Raw genomic sequence first — 23,689 nt, 5'->3', positions numbered from 1 at the left:
TCCAGCACCAGGGTTGGACACCCCTGCCTTAGACCATTCCTACCTTCATCTGTAACCCTAATAATGTTTACTAGTCTGTTGTGAAACTTGAAGAAAGAGTATTTCACATCACAAACATGTTTTGTCCAGAAAGCACCTTTTATCTGCACCTGTCATGGCATTAGATTGTTTTGTGTCTCGGTATAGCTTTCCCACACTTACCTTGTCAATATGAAATATTGTAAGACATTCCGTAATCACTACGATTAAACTGCATGACTGTGCATGGCTGTAATATTAGACTGTTCATTAGCTGGTCCTGTCATGATTTGAGAAGCGTCCTGGGACCGTGACAGATTGCATCATTTTCTGATCACTCTGCCTTTGCTACACGTTTCCTCACAAGCATACCAGTTGTAAATGGCTGTCAATATGGCTCTTATGGCCTCTAGGGGGTTTAAAACATTCTCGCAGGAGTTACTTTGGAAGCTGTCTGGAATTTCAAGTGAACCTTTTTTTTTCCTTTGTTTCCTTCCTCCCACCAGAGTTTATGTTAAGAACTGCCATCTATCTGTTCTGGTTTCATCATTGCTTGAAGGATCTATTTAAAACCAATCATTTTTGGTCAGAGGTCACTCTATACTACTGATAAATAAAAACATGTTGGTGCAAATGTATAAATGTGAATGACTATTTAATGAGGTGAAAGTTTGGGGCTTGCTGTAGGCCCCGCTTTAAAAATAAATGCATAGTGGGATGTTATATGAATGCAAATTTATTTTGAACTTTCTCAATTGGTTTCGGAGTTCTTAAATGAAATGCTTGAATTGAACGGAAACTGTAATTTGCCAATCATAAAATGCAGCACGATCTGTAATTTTGAAATGACTTTTTCCACCGCATAACATTTATTTATATTTCCTCTTACATAAATAAATATATAAATATCCTAAACCATGTAGTGTGCACTTTTTAATATAATTATTACTATTAGATATATGATGGACAGAAAGTTCCAGCTAGGTGCAAATTGCAGATTATGGATATTACACTTTCCATAATATTCCAGTCACCATTCATAGTTATATTTTGAAATGCCCAACCTGTATTTTTCACAACGACCTGATCTTTTGGCACCACCAATCTGCAGCTCTGTCGGGGTTATTCTGACACTGTTGATTCCGATTCCGCTTCGGAACAGATTCCTATTCTCCTTGTATTAGCAACCCTCCTCCTGCTTTCTGAGTAACAGGCACAGACCAACACGGCCACGTCGCCGAGAGCCAGTTCGTATAGCCACTTGTATATCCATAGTAACCCTACAGAAATCATTCTCCGTCTCATAATTAGGATGTCCTTTGTGTAACTCAGTAGCATACAGGCATAATAATTGACTAGGGGTGTGCACATGTACAGCTGTATTAAATATTAATTTTGTACATGAGGTGACCTGTGAAGAAAGCAGCTGAATGCTTAATTTCTATCGCCAGGACCTGGCAAAATATTGGGGCCATGAAGTCCTTAGAGATGAAAATGTAAAGTCTTGGGGCCCGCAGTGCATTCTGGGTTTTTGTGCCTCCCTCCCCCCTCTGCTACTTAACTCTACATAACGAAGTGGATGAGTTGAAGGAGTTTCTCCAGGCTCCGAAAGGTTTGCAGGTACTTGAGCCTTGAGTCAACAGCACATATTATAAGCTATCAGCTGTAGGCAAATGAAATGTAAATATCGTAAGAGTCAACTGAGCAGTATTGTGTGAAAGCTTAATAATCTGTGAAAAGTATTGCATCTCTTTTGTGTGTCGATGCACGATGATGTAGTGTTTGCTAAATCCAAAGATTCTGTGTTTGCTCATTCGCTATCACTCTCTCTAAGGAGTTTCAGGACAGCGGGGTTGGTTACGTCATGTGATGGTTCATTGCGGATTTCAGGCAGTGGGAGAGAGGCCTGACTGTCCTCACCCCTTGGTAGAGACAGTGGGGATCTGTTTCTCTGAGAAAATGGCAATCCAGTAGCCTATATGATAAAGCAAACAAACATTACATCTGCTTAATACAGATTTTCAGATTTTTTACGTTCATAATTGTTTTCTAGAAATACTGTTCAACTGACAGTTAAATAAACCCATCTGAGAAAAACAATGAATGGTGTAACTGGGACTATCATTGGGAACAGAATTTGGATGGCACTGTGGGCCTCCAGGGACAAAATCTGACACCCTCTGCTCAAAATCCCTGGGTCCGCGTCATTTTGAATGAGGCTTTCTGAAAATCATGCAGTCAGCACAATTCTTTACAACGTCACCTGTGATTCTCTCGGGAGGCTTTTTGGAAACGCTTCCAAAGCTGGTTTTAACGTTAAATTAAATTGCCTGGAGTCAGCAAATGATGTCTATCTATTTTCACTCATTTCAATATTTTCATTCTTCAGCACAATGACCGACGGAAGTAAGGATTGTGGAAAAGAAAGGCTTAAAGAAGAGACAATAACATTTTATATCCACAGAATCCCTGTGTTTGAAATCTTCGATCAATGTGTTTATCAAGGCGTGTGAAGCGCAACTAATACAGTTCAGATGTCCGACCTGGAATTGTGGGAGTTTGTTTCATTATAGTGTGCTTTGGAAATTCTGAACAGCATTCAATACTATGCTACATGGCAGGCTGGTGTGTGTGTCTGTGTCTGGTGGGAGGTGTTAATATTACTTTGAGCTTTACTCTTGATGTAAATTAAAAGAAATGGCTGTGGGTGTTAAAAGTTACATATAGCAAACCCTTACTTCAGAGTGCCAGTGTTTATGCTAATTAGGTCATACAGGATTACTTTGTCTGGCCTCCTAATGACTGCATTAATTTTTTGTTTGTTCATGTTGTCATTATTATTATTTATTATTATTTATTTATTTATTTATTAGCAGACGCCCTTGTCCACGGCAATACAAAGTGCAATAATATAGTGCAGTTCAAGGCATAATACGTTTTACAAATTCCAACTTACACAAGTGTATACAAGATATACAGTAAACAATATATAAGGTATTACATCCTAGATTGTAAAAGCTGATGTCATGTGACCATGGAACACGCTAAATGTCATAGCTCCCCCAAAAAGTTACAGATCTACAATCGGGCAGTATGCAAATGCTCCAGTTTTGCAGCCAGCAGTGTGATTTTGTAATCACTTATTGAATTCAGCTTGTTTTCATAGTTCCTCTGTGGACTAACACATTGGGCAATTTTATTATATATATATATTTTTTAATCTCCCTTTCCTTAAATACATTGTGCTAACATTTTCTCAATAAATAAACAGAACCAATTCAACAGATTTTCTCCCCCCTAAGCTTTAATAAAAAAAAATTCAGTGGTGACATTGCAAACACAATCACATCCAAGTCAGTTGTTAACAAGGCAGTTGGTACTGTTTTAAACCAAGCCATTTGTGCAAGTGTCTGACTTAGCCCTCCAATGTTTAACTTATGTATTTTATATGCGTTAGGTTTTTATCACTTCAACACAACTGAATCATCACATAAGTGTTACATTTTTGTATCAGACAGATGGTGCACTAAGATTAAAACATGTTTATTTATTTTTTTCGCTAAACAGAAAACGTATACATCCTGCCCCATGAACAGACATTAGTACATTCGACAAACAATGTAAACAGCTGGTTACAGCACATAAGGCAGGATCCCAAAGTGTTGATTTTCAGAACTCAATAGTAAGTTACTGTAAGATGTGTGTATGGTGGGAGTATTATATTGAATAGGAAAGGTCACTGCATAATTGCTCATTAATCTTTTTTATTAGAAGTACACTGCTCCTCTAAATGAATAGCATAGCGTGTGAAAATGCATTCTGACTGACCTAGGGGAACTACTGCTATACTCCTTATAGGCGTCTCACCCACAGAAACAATATGGTCTTCTCACTATACAGGCCTGTGATAATCACCATAATTAGAACTGAACACAGTGGATTATACCTGTATCAGCAGAGGACAGAACTGAAAACTGAGCACCAGCAGAGAAATCAGAGGGATCTGAAGTCAGTCAATTGTGGTTTTTAAGCTTTTTAATGAAACCTTTCTAAAGAGTATGTGCTTTCTGGATTGGTGACAAATCTGTAAATGTTCATATACACCCCAAAACACAATGCAATGCATCTGGAGAATGTAGGCAAACCACCATGATTCATTCACCGGACAATTAAGCAGGAAGGATGGAAGGTAGAAAGGAAGGAAGCGGGGTGAAGGATAACGGCATGAATTCATTGACACCCCCAGTGTTTGTTGTTTTACATCCCAACACCGCCAAGAATAAGCCATACCAAACTACATCCATCCATACCCACCACACAAACACAAATCTTTGTTGTTAAACTACTTAAAATTCAACAAACTGCCGCTATGTTCTCCATGCCCCTGTTTATTATCGTGATACCCCTGATCTTTCTTTGAAGAAATGTTTGTGGACACCTGGATTTTACTCTACTCACAAAGTTGTGAGCTTTTTAACTAATGTTTATAGGACCCCAACCACTATACATGTCACCAAGCTGTTGCCGAAACATAACATCTATCAGATAATCCATTTGGATGCAACTTATTTTCTATGTGTGGCTGACCACACCATGATTTAAATATTCAACATAAAATTAATTTTTTTCTAAGAAAATTTGAGCTTTTGGGAAATTAATTCTGTTAGTATGTAAATGTATTCAAATAGCTTGTGTAATTTAGTTGAGCTTTGCCACACAAAAAGAATATTAATACCCTGCAAAAAGTTGTTAATTTTGAAAAGTCTTATTGCATGAAATGAATTCGGAAGACGTTTGCCACGTCTTCTGGGAATATGCAATTTTGCCCCATCGGGTTCTTACCATATGCCATATGTGCTCTACTAAGCACTAAAGATGCTTGCCATGAAGGGGCTGAATAATTTTGTGACTGGAGAAGTCATTATAAGTTGCATTTTCAGTTGAATTTGGGGAAACCACTTGATGCATTTGTTGTGTTGAGCGATTTCAATTGCTTTTGTTTGATTTGTTCATTGCAAACAGCTGACAGTCTGTACATAGAGGGAAATCCTCTCTAATGGAACAGAGAGGATCGGGGGCTCGGCACACTTCTCTTCTCTTCCATCGTAAGCTAATTATCGCTGTCTGGGACAGTTTCCTTTCATTGCTATGTCTGCTTAAAAATATATATATATATGCAAAACAAAGGGAAACAAATGCACAACAATAACAACAAAAAATACTGTCTTTGAATCCCTGTTCACCATGGGATTGCTTTAACCATCTTCAACATAATGGGGCTTTGATGGGCTTGGGAAAATATGAGGTATGAATTAATTACGATTTATTTATGTATATATGCATACCATAATTAGGTAGGTATCATAACACCATGTGGCTTTAGAGTGTATAAAAGGAATCAATCAACCCTTGTTCCAAATCACCCCACCCATTTCTGACCTGAACTCTGTAGTGAATGAGGCCCCTTCACCTGTCTGAGATTTGATAACCCTTCATCGTTAAAAGCTGAGCTCTTGGACCCAATGCGTCAATCATATTGCGCATCATCTTAACTCCTTTAATATGAACATAAAGTAGTTATTGTTTGATTCATTTTTTATCAAGTACTGCTCCGGAGAACTTTCACAAGGCATGCATATTTTAAGATGTATTAAAATGCTTTCGTTTTGCTAGTCAGTGTCCAGTTGTGAAGAGCATCTATCATTACCAACCAGAGAAATCATTTTATTCCCTCTCTTATGATGTCATCGGATCGTAACAATCTTTTGTTGTGTTGTAAGTCGTCCCAGGGTTATAGTCTGTTTTAACATGTGTTTGCACTCCAATTTGTGTTGGAACCTCTTTGACCCCAGCCATCTTGATATGGAAAATCCACATGCAGAAGTGAAATGAGCATCACTGACGTGTCATCCAAATGACAATTAGTAATGTGACAAGGTGTGAAAAGCATGACTCTTAATCACGGTGGTCAGAGTCGTTTCTCCATTGAAGCAGCTTAAAAACGGGTTCGCTGTGTTTTTTTTTCCATGTGTCTCAGTTTGCTGTGGCGAGTCTCTCCAGGCTTGTCCAACGGTAGGCAGAACATCTTGATATTTCAGATTTGTTTTAATGTACATCAGCAGTGGCAGCAAATCAAATGATTGTAGCAATTAAAGTGAAAAGGAGTTCCGCAGTGTAATTTTCAGATCCCAGTCTTGTAATTGCTATTTAAATGGCAATCTGACTGCCCTGTTCACGAAATGGAACACATTGTATAACACATTGCAATTAATGCGATTTCTCACAGAGTAACCATAACATCTTTGATTTAGGAAGATGTAGAATTGTACATTTTTGCCTTGGTTTTCTTTTCATAGTTTTGACCCTGACTAGTGTTAAGTGCTATTTCGACGTGAATACCCATGAGAAAAAAACATGCAGCATCTTTACACAGTAGTCTAGTCTGTTTCCTGTACACCCTCATATGTTAGTCGATTTTATAATGTGCTTTTTGCTGTTTTCTGCTTTAAAACATCATTCAGTTTAAAACACAAATCCATGCTGGTCAATTTTCCGCTTGTTTTGATGTACAGCGTCTTTTTTCCAGGTCATGCCTTCAAAGCTTCCAATTAAAATTTTCCCATCTTCTATGTGCTCGTCGTCTTGGCTTTATCTAATTGCTTGGGATCCACCCAGTCCATCTGTGATCTGTTCTTCTTGCAGTGTGTCTGGCCCTTCTCTTCATTTTGAGCCCATGGTGCCAACGGACGGACTATACCTCATATGGAGTCCAGACAGAATTTTTGCTCATATTAGCATCAACCTTCCAGTTCCTGGCCAAAGTCTGGTGTCACTGCTGCTTGGAGATCTGAGGAATCCCATGCCAGCTCCCAACTTCTCCACCCCAAGGATTGGATTCAATCAAAACTTTGGAACACACTGTGTTCTTCACAGAGGTTACATTTCTGAGCAGAAGAAGCAAGTCTCTAACAAGAACAAAACCAAAACAAAAGCTGGTATTTACACTGAGTTTTGCTGTTTTTCTTTTAGCGAGGTGGGTCAATGTCTTGGTTTAATCCCAGCCCATAAAGCATCTGACAGTGTGTACCTCCTGGGCCCTGTTCACCCATTCAGAATGAGGGCAGTCTGGATTTAACATAGTTTGCAGCCTCTTATGTAATAGCTGTTGGTCCCAGAGAGCCCCGATGAAGCCTGCTTTGCAAGACACCCCTAATATCATCCTTTTATACAGACTTACCAACACTTAATTCTGATGAAGTTAGAAGGTGATTTGGGGGAGGGGATCCAGTACTGTAAATTTATGAACAAGTGCTTCAATTACCCTCGGCCCCCCAAGTACCATACACGTGAAATTAATGGGTCCATAAATAACTCCTGAGAGTCTTGTGTTTGGACACTGGTGATGTGGGGTGACCCGTAACACTAACGGGATGGGGACTCCACCGGGCCAGGGCTGGAGACCACTGTTACAGGACACATTGTTAGTGGAGCCATCTTTTGAGCCTCACCAGAAGTGTTTTGTCTGAAGCATATTTAGCAGTTGGCAAACATACCCCTCCAAAATAATACAGAGAAGGATTTGCGGCCAGTACAGGTTTCCACTTAGAGAACTCTGCAGGTTATATAAACTCCCATTTAAGCATTTATTGTAGGCTAGTTTTCAAGGTCATTGTCTGGATTTTGATAGATTTTTCCTCAAGTATAACAACCTTGTGAAAGTTTTTGAATGTATAGCAAATCGGTGAATCAAGCATAATTTCACAGCATTTTACAGATGATGTCCTTGAAGCTTCATTTTCCTGGCGTAATTCAATCCGAGCCTGTGTGGAATCTTATGAAAGCCTGATGATAAGTTGTATTTTTGTATTCTTTCCTGCTTGTGAAATAATAAATGCCTGAATAGAAAAAAAATATATATAATTGGTTAATAATCCTTCTCTGACACCAGAGAGTTTTAAATGAAGGCCCGGTCAGATGTCCACAAACTGTTGAAAGCATGCGCTCAGAGCTCTTGAAACGGTTAACCTCCACTACTGCAGAAAACACATCAAGTTCACAGTCTGAGTTTAATTCTAAATATTATGCCAACTAATAAGGTTTTGCACAACTTGACATGATATGTCCAGTATCATCAAGCCTTTGTATTCATAATAAGTACAAATATTGCAAGAAAAATACTGAGAATCGCCATCTACAGTGTGCAAGTGGGGCTTTGGCAGTTTTAGTTCATTGTAATGGAAATCTGGGAAAATGGCCACATCTCTGGTTCTCTTACTGTCCTTGTGACATGGACGACATGCATGCAATTCATTTAGACTGTTAAGTGAAAATATCCTCAGTCAGAAATGGAAAAGGAGGTTGACTATAAAGATGGATGAAACCACTGGTTAGCATTTGTACACCAGTACTGCACTCACTCATTAACTCTTACTGCACTTACTGTGTAATGTTTTATTCAAGGTATGCATTGTGCCCACTTTACGTCACCCTGGGTAAGTGTGTCTTCTAAGACATATAACAATTAATAGTAATGATAAGTAGTGGTTTTCCATTTTGAAAGAATTTGATTTTAAATTTCATACTGCAATACTAGTGACCCCAAACAAAGTTCTTACAAAAGATGCACTCTGTTAACCATCCTGAAATTATTAGTATCAAGTGAGATGAATTGGCAAAAAATAGAATAACTAATCTCTTGCACATAGCTACATAATTGTTTTGTGTGCATGCAAAGCTCGATGAATCAATCTCATCCTTTCGCACTTGACTCCTGCCTAATGCCTCTGTAAATGTAGCGGCTGGAAATTAATAAATATGGTGTCAGAAAAACTGGGCAGCCAATCCCGTATTAAAACTGAAAATAACAAGAGGATCATATTTTAGTTAGGCTTTGTTGAGGTAAACTAGTACTATTTGTATGTTTTTTTAAAAGCTGTATGACATGCAATCGTGCGGCATATGGATAGTCCTTACATACGTTTGAATTGTTTCATCTCCAGGCTTTATAATTACTGAAGCCTTTCAGTCTGTAGCTCTTATGTCAGCTACTGAATGAATTACTTGCTTTTGCATAAACCTTTGAATGCAATTCACAGATTTCACAGATTAATGGTGAGAGAGAAGTGCTTTAAATAAACACTGTATGATACGATTATTTTTGTTTAAAGCGGATGGGCCTGCATTGTGCGTATTCAGGTAATCTTCTTTGGGGGGATTCTTCTTTGAACCCTGAAACCGTGCAGATACTACGACGCATGTAATTTGTTGGTCAGTTATTTTGGGTTATTTGTGTGCGGATTCACATTTGGATTTAATTTAGTCTTAAAGGACTTATGAATTTAAAGGGCTTACCAGTGGTACCTGCTAACCATTGTCAGTAAATACCACTGTGTATGTGGCCGGTCCTCTTGCCTTGGAGAGCGTACAGCCTCTGCAGCATACCTGACCTCTTGAACCATCCACACCTAGGAGATGCGCTCATTGCTTTTGATAATTTAGTGCATATTCCCCTTGAACATTTGTGCCTTGTAGGTGGTGAGTTTTCCAATACTTGTCATCTCCTAATACACTGGAGAAAATATTTTACCACCCCACCCCTTGGCCTATAACTGGGTAGTAGCAATTTACTAGGAATTTCTTTTCTTTTTAAAATCCACCCCTACTAAACAAAAGCCCACATCTCCACAGGAATAATCTGTGATGGATTTAGGAAAGAATGGCTTATAGCTTTGTCTGTCCCTTTGCTTGAGCTGATCACATTCCACTGCTCAACACTGAAAGGAATGGGTTCAGTGACGCACACTCACAGTGCATCCCGGGTCACCTTTTTATGGGCAGCGGATTCGCACCCAGGAGTGTTGAGCTTCTGATGAAACTGTAGGTTTTCTAAGCTTTGTGGTACAACAGTGGCTTAGATTTCACAATCCATCGCTCACAAGTCCTCTAACCCACTTACAAGTAAGCACTGGCAATGATAAAACCAGGTCCGCTGACTGCGCACTCATAATGGGCTGCCTGTGTTGTCAGAGGATTTACGGCTGCAGATTTCTGAAAAGGGAAAAGAAAAAAAAGACACCCCTCCCCAACACCCCTTGGATATCATGTTACTCTGTGCAGTTTTCTGTTAACTAATTGGTGTGTGTGTGATGCTGAATTCAGTTTGACTGTGTGCTCGATGTTTTGTTCTTTAAAGTTGTACAATCAGAAATTATCTATTCGAAAAACAAACCCACGCACTTATTTGATAGCAATTTTTTTTGTTTTGCCAATTATACCGGGTCGTTGCCTGGCGCTGAATGTCAGCTGACTACCTAACCTTGCAAACAGGCACCAGTCCAGGGATGTAATTACTTAACTCGACTATATTTGTCTTGGCATTAGCTGTGGTGAATTTTTAGGAGGCAAATATGTAAAACAAATTGACCCGCTTTGCACTGCTGCTGCATTGCTCGATTATTAAGGGGAAGAGGGGTTTAGGTTTAAGGAGCATTGGTCTTTCTTCTGGGACAGATGGGACCTGTACAAACCGGACGGTCTACATCTAAACAGAAGGGGGGCTAATGCATTGGGAGAGCGTATGTGCAGTGAAATTGAGTCATTTAAACTAGGAACCAGGTGGGCAGGGAGCTCTGACAATGGGAGATGGCTGTTTATAATGGGGGATTTCAATTTCCCAAACTTAGACTGGGAAAGCCCAGTGGGGACTACAGAAGCAGAAATAGAAATGGTTGAGATGGTAAATGACTGCTTTCTAACTCAATTTGTCAGGGAACCAACCAGAGAGAGCGCATGTATTGACTTGATCTTTTCAAATGACCAAGATAGAGTCAGGGGGACAATAGTTAGAGAACCAATGGCAAATTGTGATCACAATATGGTTAGCTTTGAGGCATTCTTTCAAAAAACAAGGTCCAAGTCTAAACAATGGTCTACAATTTTAGAAAAGCAAACCTCGAAGGTATGAGACAGCACTTAGAAGAGGTAGACTGGAGCACATTGGATACAGAGTCAGTTGAAAATGGATGGGTATATTTTAAGAATATACTACTTGAGGCTCAGGAGCAATTTGTACCAAAACATAGCAAATTGAGGACCAAAAAACACTGCCAAAATGGTTTAATAGAGGTATGCAAAAAAATCTCAAGAGAAAGAAAATGTTGTATAGCACATACAAAAGGGATGGTGACGAAAAAAAATACATAGAATATGTTGAGCTGCAAAGAGATATTAAGAAAGGGATCAGGAAAGCAAAGAGGGAAATAGAAAGAAACATAGCTCTTGGAGCTAAAACCAATGCAAAGAGTTTTTTCAATATTACAACAGCAAGCGGTCAATAAAGGAGGAGGTGAAACAGATAAAGGGCAAAAATGGAGGTATCTTGGAAAACAAACAAGATGTGGCAAATGTTCTAAATGAGTATTTCACAGAGGTTTATACAAAAGAAAAAACAGATGAAATGCCACAGGTTGACAATCAGTCCAGTCAAACCCTAAGAGAGATCAGGATAAATGAGGAGGAGGTACTAAAGGGACTAGCACAATTAGAAACAAACAAATCACCTGGGCCAGATGGGATATTTCCAACAGTACTTAAAGAAATTAGGGAAATTATTTATAGGCCGCTAACTCAATTATTCCAAATGACACTTAGAACAGGGGATGTGCCAACTGACTGGAAGACAGCAAATGTCATACCAATCCACAAGAAAGGGGACAAAACTGAGCCAGGAAATTACAGACCAATCAGTCTCATCTGCATCACTTGTAAAATGTTGGAGAAAATGATTAGACAGAAAATAGAGGAGCATCTTAATGAAAACCATATTCTTGGAGATAGTCAACATGGATTTAGACGAGGCAGATCATGTCTTACTAATTTATTAGACTTTTTAGAACATGCAACTGCAGCTGTAGATCAGGTGAAAACATATGATATTATATACTTAGATTTCCAAAAAGCTTTTGATAAGGTTCCACACCAAAGACTGATCCTCAAATTGGAAGCTGTAGGCATTCAGGGTAATGTAAGTAGATGGATTATGAACTGGTTGATGTATAGGAAGCAGAGGGTGTCGATTAGAGGAGTCGCTTCTAACTGGAGTGATGTTGTTAGTGGAGTTCCACAGGGTTCAGTACTAGGGCCTTTGCTTTTCCTAATCTATATTAATGATCTGGACTCTGGGATAGTTAGCAAACTTGTCACATTTTCAGATGATACTAAAATAGGTGGCTCAGCAGATACAATCTTGGCAGCACAGGCTATTCAGAGGGACTTAGATAACATTCAGTTGTGGGCCGACACCTGGCAAATGAAATTCAATGTGGACAAGTGCAAGGTAATACATGCAGGTAACAAAAATGTCCACTATAATTACACTATGGAAGGTACAGATCTAGATGAAGTAACGCATGAGAAAGACCTAGGAGTCTATGTGGACTCCTCACTTTCTCCATCTAAGCAATGTGGGGAAGCAATAAAAAAGGCAAACAGAATGTTAGGGTATATTGTCAAAAGTGTAGAATTTAAAACAAGGGAAGAAATGTTAAGACTATACAATGCACTAGTTAGACCTCATCTGGAATACTGTGTACAGTTCTGGGCACCACACTTCAAGAAGGATATTGCTGCTTTAGAGGCAGTTCAGAGGAGAGCAACCAGACTTATTCCAGGTCTGAAGGGAAAGTCCTACTCGGAGAGACTGAGGGAACTGAACCTTTTCAGCCTGGAACACAGGAGACTACGTGGGGACTTGATCCAAGTCTTCAAAATCATGAAAGGCATCGACCACATCAAACCAGAGGAGCTTTTCCAGATCAGCAGGGACACACGCACCCGGGGACACAAATGGAAATTGGGCTTCAAGGCATTCAAAACGGAAAACAGGAGACACTTCTTTACACAGAGAGTAGTCACAATCTGGAATAAACTACCCAGCGATGTGGTAGAAGCTGAAAGTTTGGGAACATTTAAAAATAGACTGGATAGGATCCTTGGATCACTTAGATATTAATGGACACCAAATGAGCACGATGGGTCGAATGGCCTCCTCTCGTTTGTAAACTTTCTTATGTTCTTATTAATGCGACAGGCTATGTTAATTTTGTATCACATGGAGGGAAGTACTCTGGTCTTCAGGGCTCAGGCAAGAACTTCACACTTGGCTATGTCTGGTAAATTTCCTGTCTAAGAGTGTAATACCAATTGTGAGGGCAATGAGGTTAACAAAGGCTATGTAGTGGACACTTTCCCATTTTTTTTTTAAAGTACTGTGCCAATGGATTGGAACATCCTTTAGTTTCCACTATTGCACATGTTTCAGCTTAGAGGACTGAGTGTCCCATATGTATTGGCGCTGCAAGGCGATAACCCATGAGCCACATACCGATTGTTGTCATCTGACAAGTAACAGAAATGGAGTGACGAATGGGGAAAAAAGCAAAACAATCCCCTTGTGCAATCAGCTCCGTGCTTTCTACCACCAGTCTTCAACCATCTGCGTGTCAGCCTGCATTATGAAGATGAGATAAACATTTGGTGACTGTGTCAGGTGGGGCTGTTTCTGCTCGGTATTGTAGCATATTGCATGCTTTCCTATCGTCCCATATCACTGTTCTGCTGTGTTTTAAAATTAAAAATATGAAAACACTGATGAAATACTGTTGAGATCAAATACTGTTGTTGGCTTCACTCCCCACCCCTTTTTATCACTTGCTTTTAGTTTTGAATGCATTCCTAGATATAATTTCCTCTTACTCCTGAGACTGTTTGACATTCAATCTGAGCAGCACATCAAGATCCTTGGGTAGAGTCACGCTGATCAGCTGCAGGAGCTTGAACTCCTCTTGGTGCATGGAGTCAAACTTATTTCCTTCCCTAAGATGTGTTAAGTCGATTCAATATACATTATATATATACGCTTGTGTTAACTGTTTTGTATTTTGTATTTTTTTTAACACAGTGAAGTGAAAGAGACTCTTGTTGCCCAGTAATTTGATGCATATCCGTTATTAGAAGCTGCAGGCTTCTGATTATTATACCCACACATCTGTCTGTACAGGTGAGACCAAAATAACTACCGAAGCCAGCATGGAGCATTCAGAACCTGCCTTTGGCTTGTATACAGGAGTTAGTTACAGCTGGAATGAAACAGGCTGCCAGTTTTTGATTCACTGGAAAGGATGAATTCCAGCAAAGGACAAGCAAAATGAAAAGCGGTCACACAGGATGCAAGCGGCCGCATCCACAGCTAAACATGATTTGGAGGGGAGATACAGATTGAGACCATTTGATTTAAATTGCAAGCCACACACTCATTGATTTGTATAATTAACTCCAAACCTTTTTAGTCTGCATCTGTGTTTTTTATTTATTTTTATCCCAGATAGCTTTATGTGCTTAAACTAAAGAGAGAGCTTAGTCAAGGTATAATACAATTAAAAAATAAAAATACATAGATTTTTCTATTTCTGGGACTGCTACTCAAAGCCGCTTACTAGCTCTCTAACTCTATAGTTTGTGTTTCATTTGGTTTTACTCGCTAATAACAATGAAAAAGCTGTGTCTCGGTTTTAAATCAGTTGAAGTGAAAGAAAACTATATCCCCCTATTTCTGGTGCTCTGAAAATAAGAGACACCATCCATTCAAAGCTTTTCATGTCCCCTGCTGGTATAATCCTGAACTCCTACAAAATTGATTGATTACGCAGCTTCAGCAGATCTGGCAAAATAGGCCACAGTGAAGTATTTTTCCAGATAGTTCACACAGGGCTGTTACTACTGATGCAGTATTGACAACAAAGTCTGGCTGCGCCATAATACAAATACTCTTTCTGTGCTGTTAGGGGCCAAAAAATACATTAGAGAGAAAATGATAATAATGTTGAGTGGAGCTTCCCTGATACAATCGCACCGACTGTAAGAATACATTTCCCTCTCCTAATTTTCAAGCGTAGAGTGTGTGGTCATCCTGCCGTCCATGCTTTCCGTGTGTGTTTTTTTTCCCCCCTCCACGTTAGGCCATACATCAGCCATAAGGTGACATTAGTGTGCAGCTCCACAGCGCTCTCATAATCAATTGGCGCAAGCGAAAACTCCCGCCCACCAAAGGGGAGTTCATGACAAGGCCACCAAGCTTCTATAGCTGCATTAAAACTGATTGGCAGGTTTATCAGGGCAGTGAGTAAATTGCAATACCTGCCTCATTCATTATCTTGCTCTGTAACCCCTGGGCACACAAGCCATCATTCACTGTGAGGGGTTATATGTAGTGCGTGCAGGTCTGGGTTGCCATGGATATCCATGTCCTGCCTGACTGACAAACCTCTCGAGTAAGCAGAATTCGGGATTCTCTGGCTGGGGCCCGAGTTTCTGGCAAGTCCCTTGTCTGACTGTCTTTAAGATGGATTTGGAATATTAATTGGGTTTCATTTACATTTTGTGTTTGTTTCTTTAAACCAAGGTGCTTCTTTAACCTGGTCATTTTAATCTGAATAATCTGATTGCTCCCATAGCTCCCAGATTACTATGTACGAAACTCAAGGGTCAGATTCACTCATTGTTTCCCCAGGGGAACGAAGTCGCACAGCTCGTGGCAAAGATGCATCTGCAACCTAATTGATTAAATAAAATCATGCAGAGCCTCTGTAGTTTTCAGATGCCATTAACAAAAGTTAAAAGTTAATTGAAAGTCATCACATGAGGCAGAGCTCTGGTCCCTGGCCAGATCGATGATGCATTTAGCAGTTTTCAAAGTCAGCCTAATTAAAACAACAAACTTGACAAGGTGAGTATGATACCAGTTTACTGGATGAAAAGTGCGGGATATCCTCCCAGCTACCACACAACCTTGTCATGACATTGTTTCAAGTGATATTTTTGCAGCGTTTGGACAGGATTGATGATTTGACTTGATATGATATTTTTCATTTTTATGTTTTTCTTTTATGTTTTTATTTTTTTAATTGACATCAAATACCCCCTTGCAACAGTCATTACGTAATGAATACATATTTTTTCACTTTAACAAGATACAAGAATTAGATGTTGTTGATCTATGTTGTCCCTCTGACATAACATCAGCACAACTTCATCGTAATGTCTGTGAAAGGCTGCAGAATCATTTGGGCAACAACTTTGTTATCCTTCCTACAACGTTGCACTGATGTATCTGGTCATCTAAATGCTCCAGTAAGAAGAATGTTGTGACAGGGTAAGCTGGGCAACTAGGCAAAGAGATATGCACTGATAAGAGAAAAGCACTTAAGGTGAAGAAGAAGAATCTCAGTCATAATAAGAGAGGTAGTAGCAGTAGTCAAGCCTGGTGGAATAAAAAAGTGCTTTCTTGTGTATGCTTGAACAAGGTGTTTATAACAGTCTCTGGCCTTCAGGGAGTGTCCTAGTTGCACAGGGGCCCAGGAGACCCATCAGCTAATCAGAAGTAGTGCTGTTGGGGGGCTGGGTTCTAGGTTAGGAGATTAATCCTGAATGTGAGTTCAAGAGGCTTAAGAAGACTTGATTGTCTGAATGAGAGGGTTTGAAGGAATGGTGTTATCCACTTGTGCTCCCTGACTTGACAGTTGGGCCAAGGGTGAATGTTTTGAGTTGTGGTAGATCAAGTGGATATTAGTGGACAGTGAGGGAGAGATGAACATGTGCCCTTGCTTGTTTTACATTATTACAATACATTATTCCTCCATACCACTAGGTGGGGCGAGGGAGCTAGAGTAGGTGAGGTGGTGCTGTGTGCAACCGTAGATGAAACACCTATAGGACTGCACGCCCCTCTTAGTCTATGTGCTGGGCTTAGTACTACAAAATAAAGGCTTTTTTTATTTGTTAGTTTAGTTTAATTTTGCATTTTGGGAGCACAGTCTGTTGTGTTCTCAACTGAGCAATATTGCTTGAATACATAATAAAAATAAGGATGTATAATAAGCAATATTGTTTGGTTAATGGTCTTGTAGAACTCAAATTTGAATGATTTAAATCACGATTAAAATACGCAAAGTCCAAACCATTCTCTCATCCAGTCACTTCCAGTAGTCTGCTCTGTGGTATCTCCATGGCTGCATCCAAAACCGCATACTATACACTCACCTAAAGGATTATTAGGAACACCATACTAATACTGTGTTTGACCCCCTTTCGCCTTCAGAACTGCCTTAATTCTACGTGGCATTGATTCAACAAGGTGCTGAAAGCATTCTTTAGAAATGTTGACCCATATTGATAGGATAGGATCTTGCAGTTGATGGAGATTTGTGGGATGCACATCCAGGGCACGAAGCTCCCGTTCCACCACATCCCAAAGATGCTCTATTGGGTTGAGATCTGGTGACTGTGGGGGCCAGTTTAGTACAGTGAACTCATTGTCATGTTCAAGAAACCAATTTGAAATGATTCGACCTTTGTGACATGGTGCATTATCCTGCTGGAAGTAGCCATCAGAGGATGGGTACATGGTGGTCATAAAGGGATGGACATGGTCAGAAACAATGCTCAGGTAGTCCGTGGCATTTAAACGATGCCCAATTGGCACTAAGGGGCCTAAAGTGTGCCAAGAAAACATCCCCCACACCATTACACCACCACCACCAGCCTGCACAGTGGTAACAAGGCATGATGGATCCATGTTCTCATTCTGTTTTACGCCAAATTCTGACTCTACCATCTGAATGTCTCAACAGAAATCGAGACTCATCAGACCAGGCAACATTTTTCCAGTCTTCAACTGTCCAATTTTGGTGAGCTTGTGCAAATTGTAGCCTCTTTTTCCTATTTGTAGTGGAGATGAGTGGTACCCGGTGGGGTCTTCTGCTGTTGTAGCCCATCCGCCTCAAGGTTGTACGTGTTGTGGCTTCACAAATGCTTTGCTGCATACCTCGGTTGTAACGAGTGGTTATTTCAGTCAAAGTTGCTCTTCTATCAGCTTGAATCAGTCGGCCCATTCTCCTCTGACCTCTAGCATCAACAAGGCTTTTTCGCCCACAGGACTGCCGCATACTGGATGCTTTTCCCTTTTCACACCATTCTTTGTAAACCCTAGAAATGGTTGTGCGTGAAAATCCCAGTAACTGAGCAGATTGTGAAATACTCAGACCGGCCCGTCTGGCACCAACAACCATGCCACGCTCAAAATTGCTTAAATCACCTTTCTTTCCCATTCAGACATTCAGTTTGGAGTTCAGGAGATTGTCTTGACCAGGACCACACCCCTAAATGCATTGAAGCAACTGCCATGTGATTGGTTGGTTAGATAATTGCATTAATGAGAAATTGAACAGGTGTTCCTAATAATCCTTTAGGTGAGTGTACAACACACTAAAGTTACACTGAAGTATGTACGTTAAGCTTGTAGATTAACAGAACGCACAAATTTGGACGCACGAATTATTTAATCAAATCGCACAGTGTTGAACTTTCCCTTTGGGGTTTAATGACAACTTCCTGTAAACAAAAGCTATTATGGCTATTTATTTAATCTCGTATAAATCATTCTTAACATAGATAGCCTATCTGTACAGTTTTTGCTATTTACAATTGAAAACAGATTTTCCGCCAATTTCTCAGACATGAAATGACAACATCATGCACACCCGCTTTTTTCCATTTGGCCTCATGGGATTAAAAAGTGTCCAGTGCTCCCATACTTTGTTTTTCGAAACGGAAGCAGTATGTCATCCGGGTACCTTCTTCATACTATTATATTCATACTGTGTATTTGGACATACTACTAATGGTGGCATACTATTTTGACATACTATTGGTAGTATGCGGTTTTGGACGTAGCCCATGTCTCTCTCCCACCAACCTGTGCACAGTATAGAACTGCTTCAATTTGTGATCTGCTTCTTGAGTCAAAAACAACTTACAAGGGGAAGTGAGAGATGGAGAGGGTCTGTTTAACATTTTAGGGCTATATTCAGCTCCTTGTTCATATCTTTCAAAACTATATACACCTGCCTTTGGAAATTGTTTAAAAATGTGTTTAAGCTGCGGGTTCTGATATCCCAGTGTGATCCTGAGAATGACTGACAAGCTGCCTAAATCGGAGAGCTCTCTCTGCAGCAGCTCATTCCTCAGAAATGGAGGTACATTTGAGATCGTTACTTTTCTTACTGGTGGCAACACCAGAGTAACTGGTCATTCACAACTAATCACAATGTTGTTCACCACGTGTTTCTTCGACAGAAACAGCATTGCAGCTCCAGCTGTTCTTCTATTTTCAGAAAACGAACCACTTCTCCTGCCATCAAAACAACCTGTTCCAACGGGCAACTTGGTAAACTTAGGGTTCATTTTTCGAGATTTGAACACAAGGGATCACGCTACCCTGAGGTGGCCATAGTGACCCAAAACTCCTACCCCCTTCCTTTCCCTTAAAACCAAAATGTAACACAACTGAAATGAAAAGGAATGTAGTAAAGGAATGGAATAATGTAACACAACTGAAATGAAAAGGAATGTAGTAAAGGAATGGAATAATGTAACACAACTGAAATGAAAAGGAATGTAGTAAAGGAATGCAATAAAATCTATAAAGAGAGAGTTTCAGGGGGAGTTTCAGTACAAAGTGCTGGCCAATCTTCCCATGGTGCCTCAGCAAATGGGACTCAGTAGACATTTATTTATTCATGAATCATTAAGATTAATCAAATACTGCTTGGTTGTGCTTGTATTCTCAGACTTTGAAGGCCAAGATCTGAGGCGACTGAAACTACTAATGGAAAGAGACTGGCCAGCCTGCAGCCCTCTACCTATGTCTTTCTTATGTGCCTTCAATTGCCAGGCAGTTGTCTTGTGCCCGTTCAGGAAAGGATTACCTCGGAAATGTTGGTCAGGCAGCTGTGACCTTTATTGGGGAGCATCTCCGAGCGTCCACAGAATGTGTCGCCACTTGGAAAATGGCAACGCCATGCTAGTCAGCCTGCCCATTAACATCACCTCTAAGGTTTCAAGCAGGCAATTTGATGACCGTAGTGATCCATCTATTCAGGGACCTGAATCTGTTATTTGTCCAGCAGCCTTAGTCTAAGTATGTCCCTGACAATTTCCTGCCAGTCTTAAAACAGTATTGTTTTGGTGGCAGTGTTACACTCCAAATCTCTTTTAGTCCACTGCTCTTTAAATGCAGGCCTTCCAGGGTCACTATCCAGCAGGTTATACAGGTCTCTCTAAATCACCTGCATTGGACCTAGAAAGGGGGTTCAGTTAATTGAATGATTGGCACTATTAGCTAATTAAGCCCTCGGTAGCAAATGAAAACCAGAAGTGTTTTGGCCCCTCAGACCAACTGTGAAGGAGTCTGCGCCACCCTTCATCTATTCCTCCCGTCCTCTGGTCTTGGGCTGTTGAGAGTTATGAGTGCGCCAATGCAGAATGATTGACCTCACATATCAACTCATTGTCTCCGCAGAACAGCACATCTTTACAGTTGTGTGTGTTGTGGGCATTGCTGTAATATTGCCAATATTACTGCTGTTGTGGTGTGCAGTGTGCAGTGTATACCTGTGAATGGACACAGTTGTCCCTTTGCGTTGGCATAGCCTGGGTTTCTGTAAACAAAGTTCACTTTCCCGTGAACTGGCCTCGCCCCCCGCACAGGTTGTGCACCACGGGCAATGTGAAAACACTTGGCTTGCATTTGGAAACGGACAGTAACTCATTATAATCGGCTCTCCAGCTGCTGTGCGCTGCCCTCAAATTCTCTGCACGCTTCCTCTGTCTCTCTGCTGGCTGCAGGGGAGTGCTAATCACTCCAGCCAGGGCTGTCAGGCGCAATCCCTGCACCTGTGTCGGAGAGGGCTGGTGACCTCGCTGTGCACCAGACAAGACCCTCCCTGCTGCAGATCCTTGCAGGCTGCCAGGAGTCATCGGCCTCGGCAACCAATCTGCCTTAGCCTCGCACAGACTGCAGAGGATTGGATAAATTACGGCAAATTCATAACGCCAGTAGGTTTTAAATTAACCAGACAAGACAGATCACTTGTTTTAAATGATCTAAACATAACCATAAGTGGTATGTTTTCATTTATTTAGTTAGTTACTTATTTATATATTTATTTTGTTGCATTAGACTCCAAAGCTGGTCTCTGGAGGTCTTGCAACCCAGATATGTGTTCTTAAGGACCCAGTGGAATAATTAAGCTGTGGTGTATGATGCCTGTGAAAACCCTGTATGTTGAACCTGCATTTAAAAAAAAATGTCTGATTCACTTCCCCCTTTGTACTATTGTGTGTGCTGTTATTCCAAAGTAATACTCCTGAGAGAGCCCTTGATTACATAAAAGCTGCAGTCACATCTCTTCTTGTTTCGGGGAATTTAAGTCCACTCCTTTTTCTGTTTTTTGGAGGAATTGGCTACAATATCTTGTTTGAAGTTGCTTTTATCAAACTTTATTAACCCGCCACAGTATTTTTTCTTTTTCATTCTTCTTTTATAAACACAGTCGCTTGGTAGTATTTGACATATTGTTCCATGGCTTCAATTAATTATAATCTCACTTTTAATATTGTGACATATTATTAATTACTAAAAGTTCTTTTATGACATAAACTTATTTTTTTATTTTATTTTGTAATGAAATTGCTTATTAATAGACCTTTTTTAGAGAAATAACTTTTGTTAAAAATAACTCCTGGTAGCGGTCTTGAGGGACACAGGAGAAAGTCAGCTCAAACTGTAACAAGCCTTTGTTTACTGGTGACTGTAACCATAACCCTAGCCCAGACCAAAATGTAACCATTTGATCAGTAAACTTTATTGTTGTACACAATCTAGCTAATTTACTGAAAATAACACCCTGTTAACAAACTTAATGTATCCATTAATGAAAAATGAATTTTTGTATTGTATTTAATTTGTTTCTCTAAGGCATCCAAGTTAAACACCCAGCATTACAATGCAGAGTCTTTATTCTGAACTGTGATGCTGCACTGCGGTATTGTAAGGAGAGCCCTTATACTGTTCACATGCTATGATGTTATTACATCAGTAGGTCATCTGCCACTAATAAAACATGTACAGTTCTCTAATTTATTGTGTGACATGGAGGCAACATATATGAACAGAATACAATATTTAAAAAATAAATAGTTTCCTACCAGATTTACACAACTTAGTACATCAGGACCAGCTCAGGTTTCTCTATGAAAGTAATTTCTGTTTTAAAGTTTATAAAGCGGTGGGCCAGTGGGAGAGGTTAGTGGGCCCCCCAGAACATTATAGTAAGTTAATGTGTTTTAGTCTGGAAAATGCTGTCAAACGCTACTCTTCATAAGTCTGACTTCACCCGGTGAAATAACATGTCTTTTCATTGTACACATCAGTGCTCTAAGATCACAACTGCTAGAAACACACGTCTCTTCAGACAAGGAGGTGGTAAATGCGCCTGTGTTTGCTTCTCCTTCAGCAGCTTGAGAGCGACTTGAGCGAGAATTTCAGTTTATGAGACACCTCCGGCATTAGTAAATGCTCAAATCTTGGCATTGATTTGCATCAGATTTGTGGACTTACACTGCGAAAATGAACACTCGTATATGTGGAAATGTACACTTATTTAATTTATTGTACTAACAGCCCTAGAGCAGTGTATCTGAATCAAGTACTGTATGCCTATGAAATGGTAGTGATTCAGAGCACCCACATGATTAATGGATATATTTCTCGGCAGGAGAATCTCTGTGCATTTTCTTGAGTTCCCCCAAAGTGTCCCTTAACTATTTATGTGTGTTTAATACTTGAAGGGAGCCGATGCTCTAAGTTTTTTCTTGCTTGTCCGATTGGCTGGCTAATTGGAATGAAAAGACAAGCTATTGGCTGGTGCTTTGGCCAATCAACCTGACCTTCAACTGTGCATTAGATTATTGTTGTCTGATTGGCTAATGTTATTACACAACTGTTTTTGTTGATTATTTTTATGCTATTTGGAATAGGTCATTATTCACAGTTTGGCCCAAAAGCTGACTAATCAGGAATCTAATAGTCTCGAGGAAGTTTGTTCATGCACTTCTAAAAAGACTTCTAGCACTTCTGTCTTATTTCTTTGTTTTACGGTAAAGCTCATTTCATCCTTCAGTCTACTTGCCTGTTCCTTTTTCTTGGCTGCTCAATAGAGCAAATCCCTGCAATGCTTTAATTCTGCAACCCTGTGATGTCTGTTTCCTGCCTTTCCCCCCTCCCTAGTTTCAGAGTGGGTGAACATCATTAAAGCACCTGGCGATGATCAACCAGCCAGCAGTGCATGCATGCTTCACAAGGAAGTAGGAATACATGATGAGGCCAGTTCTCTGCTTGACACATGATGAAGACACAGGTGTATACTTATCAAACTCTTCACTGTTCTTACTACCAGCCTGCTCAAGGAACCTGCTATGCAAGCCAACATGCCCTGTCACCTGATTATATTAGTATTATATAATTCCATTTGTCCTATAAAAATGAACCCAGAATTCCTTTATTAATCAAGTTTTTTTTTTGTTTTTTTTAAGTATTCCTGATATATTCTTTTTGTTGTTCGCAAGCAGCAGAATAAATTGATAAAAGGTTTATGGCACTACAAACTTAATTATTGTCTGTATTATTAATGTTGTTAATAATAATCAGCTGTCTTTCTGCAAGATTTCATTAACTTTTACGGGTTTCTTGGGCTGTTTCAGATCAATCTAAATCTGC

At 39.9% G+C, this 23,689-nt stretch overlaps 1 protein-coding gene across 1 annotated transcript in view; it reads left to right on the top strand.

Annotated features, from left to right (window-relative positions):
• The window catches only part of myripb (myosin VIIA and Rab interacting protein b), a 194,185-nt gene that overhangs the window by 37,918 nt on the left and 132,578 nt on the right, over positions 1–23,689 (top strand). The gene's annotated exons all lie outside the window — the stretch shown is intronic.

The sequence above is a fragment of the Amia ocellicauda genome, chromosome 2 (assembly GCF_036373705.1).
Source record: "Amia ocellicauda isolate fAmiCal2 chromosome 2, fAmiCal2.hap1, whole genome shotgun sequence".
Taxonomy (NCBI): domain Eukaryota; kingdom Metazoa; phylum Chordata; class Actinopteri; order Amiiformes; family Amiidae; genus Amia; species Amia ocellicauda.
The sequence above is the reverse complement of the archived record's forward strand: the minus strand, read 5'-3'. Positions and strand labels throughout refer to the sequence as shown.